The sequence below is a fragment of the Triticum dicoccoides genome, chromosome 7B (genome assembly GCF_002162155.2).
Source record: "Triticum dicoccoides isolate Atlit2015 ecotype Zavitan chromosome 7B, WEW_v2.0, whole genome shotgun sequence".
NCBI lineage: Eukaryota > Viridiplantae > Streptophyta > Magnoliopsida > Poales > Poaceae > Triticum > Triticum dicoccoides.
In genome coordinates this window covers 132,272,916-132,276,263 of record NC_041393.1, presented here as the reverse complement: position 1 = coordinate 132,276,263, position 3,348 = coordinate 132,272,916, and the positions used below count along the sequence as shown (strand labels likewise).

General features: G+C 40.4%; 1 pseudogene; it reads right to left on the bottom strand.

Annotated features, from left to right (window-relative positions):
- Positions 1–2,462: 2,462 nt before the first annotated feature.
- LOC119338731 overlaps positions 2,463–3,348 on the bottom strand; it is a 2,191-nt pseudogene continuing 1,305 nt past the window's right edge.

Below are 3,348 nucleotides of genomic sequence, written 5' to 3'. Positions count from 1 at the left end.
GACCTTGGTGTCAGCCGGCTCATAAAGTTCCCGCTCACTCAAATCGGCTCCCTGCTCCGCTTGCTCGCTTAACATTTTTTTCTTGCTCCACTATTAGCTCAGAAATAGCTCGGAAAAAATCGGCTATCGTACTTTTTATTTGAAGAAGTTCATTAAATTTAAAGAACTTCACATACTCTAAAACAATTGGATTTTACAATGCGGGGATTAAAAAATGAAATATACAAAAAATGTTTGCACATTAACAAAATATTAGTACATTTCGAACATTATTTACATATTTCAAAAGGTTTACAAATTAAAAATGTTCACAGACTTAAAAAATGTTTGTTAACTGTAAAAGTAACCATGAGTTTTACAAAAGTTCATGAATTATTAAAAATATTCATAATTTCCAAAAAATAAATCATAGTCTTTAAAATCTTCATGATGTTTAATAAATATTCATGAATTACCATGTTAAAAAAAAGAAAGAGAAGTAAATCGAAAAAAGGAAAATCAAACAGGAAATTAAAAGAGCAGAAAAAACCAAAGACATAACTAATAAAATAGGTGAAATATAGAAAATAAAAAATAGGCAATATCTTCTGAAAACCAGAAGAATCGGCAAGCCCAAAGATACTCAAAATCTAGGGAGCATAGTATATTGAAAGATAGATGAGATTAAAATTATTCTAAGTATTTTTTGTGTGAAAACAATGAATGCCATATATTAAGGGCCCATTCGGAACTCCTCCCGCTCGGCGCTTCTGCAACTCCACGCGTGGAGCTGGACCTAACGGATGAGCTCCGCGGAGTGGGCTTCTCGAAGCACTGCGTTCCTCTAGTGCAAAAAGTTGAAGCAGCTCAAGCCCAGCTTCAGGAAATGCGGAAGCGAGGAGTTCGACGTAATTACAAGAGGATGCCACCGCCAAGTCAAAAAAACATTTCGCAGCACTTGTATTTGACACCTATTCCCCAAATCAGTATGCAACAACCCCTTTTCCCTCGACATCTCTTCCCCTCGTAACCTAACCAGCGCCGCCGATCGCCGCCGCCGCGCCCGATTCCACCCCTCGCCGGCCGCGAGCCTCTTTGCCGGTAGATCTGACCATTCCAGCCCCGTTCCCGTCGGATCCCGTCCCGAAGGAGCACTTCCCCGCCACCAGCTAGGAGAAACAACCCCACCGGCAGGAGACACGCACCTTGACGCCATTGATGCCGCTGTCACCATGTCCTCCTTTGAGCCAGCCTTCTCGCCCTCGCCCCCTCTCCCCAACCCAAGGTGAGTTTGCCTTTGCTCCTTCCCTATGGCAGTCATGGTGATGCTACTGTAACATGTGCTGGGAGAAGCCGTCAAGTGAGCTGTACGAATCGAAATAGCCAGGTGAAGTGAGAAGCTAGCTCAATAAGCTGGATTTGTGGAGTTTTGAGAAGCTAGAGCGTTTCAGAACACGTCGTAAGTATCAGAAGTCCTAAAAACACGACCAGCCAAAAATATAAATTATAATCAAATCCTTGTGAGTGTAGAAGTCTTCTTTGTACCACATCCACATCCACTGACGACGCATCGTGAGTATAGCTCGATGCCGCTTCTGGGCCTCTGCCTCGATGGAGCAACTTTCATAAACACATGAGTTTGTCGAAGTTGCAGCTAGAAAATAATAGGTACAGACTAGGGAACGTTAGTAGTCGCAACCTGCAAAGCAAATCCGCCACCTCAAAGAAGAAAACAAAGATAAGGGCTGTAGAAACTCAGTAGACTACGAATGCCAGCCGACTCCAGACAGAACAACCAGAAACTTAAACCTCCAGGATTTTGGAAGACCCGCCAAAGACACAACTCTTCATGCCTTTCTCCAGTGATAAGTACACCAATGGAACGGGAAAAGGGCGGTCAGAACATTATTTGTACACTAGGACAACACCGTCACCTCGCCACCCCAAACCAAACACATATATTCTCTAAAGAAAACCTAGAAAAAAATCACCCATGCGTAAATTTTCTATAGGCAAAAGGAAGTTTCTTGAGGGTGTATTCCTACATATAAAAAACATTTCCCAAGGAATTATGAGACCCTAATACACACAAATACATGTCAAATCCAGAGAGAAAATAGGCTAATAATTCTAAGATGAATAAAATATGGAAAATGGAGAAGGAATTAGTTAGCCCACGGTAATTGTAACATCATAGAAGGTGTCTAGTAGTACTCCCTCCCTCCTTGAAAGAGTGCATTTCCAACTTTATTGGAGGGTCAAACTATCTCAAAATTTGACCGAATTTGTGCAAAAGTATATCAATGTTTGTGAAACCAAATAGGTATATGATAAAAATATATTATATCATGAATCTAATGGTACTAATTTGATGGCATAAATATTGATGTATTATTGTACAAATACAGTCAAATATAGAAAGTTTGACTTTCTAACAAAGTTGAAAGTACACTCTTTCAAGAACGGAGAGGGTATATATCATCTAAGTAGGATAAGGACATCTAACTAGCTAATGGCAACCAATCATCATACTACAATAACAATCATTTCACAGCTGTGATTGAGGAGCCGGGCCAATACACAAGTTATTCAACCCGCAACCATAAAATAAAATAAATATACAAGTTATTCAAATTCTGACATGTTGTCCCGGCGGCTAATCAGCTTTTGTTTGGAGTCGAGACAACAAAGGCTGCTGCCTTCTGGAGGATCAGATCACTCATGTGCATGACAGCGTATTCGAGTTTCTTCCTTCCTCCCCATGCAGCTCCTCCAACACAAAAACAATCTTTCAGTGAACATCATGGATATGTTTTTAAGTGAGCTGTGGAAAAATCTAAGAGCGTTTTTTTTGCAGGGGAATTCAAAGAGCATTTAATATATGGAGTACACCAAGGAAAACAACATGAAACATGAAATGAACATATTCCCTGCAAAATACAGACCACGTTCTGCACCATAGCCCTACCCATGTCGTGTCACCACTCCTCCCTGTGACGGACAATAGGCTGAGTGAGAAGGAACACTACGCAGCCTAGATGAATTCCAATCGCCATGTGGATTTTAATGTCTGCAATATAGCAAAGCCGCAGTAAGAACCCATGCCAAACTATCAAGCACACCAGCCCATTATTTTTCCTGATTAATCAGAATTAAGTCCTTCACAAAAAAAATATTTAAAGTTTAAGTCATTAACCTATACAAACTTGTGTCTTTCTGTTGTTTCATTGGCCAGGTCTCAGCGTACTGGTGCACAAGAGTACCATTTCTCTACTAATAACATGTTCAAGTCCCATGATCTTTGTCTTCGTTATACCTCTGAAATTTTTAAATCAAAACCAACCATATCGCTTAAATATGAGGGTACAC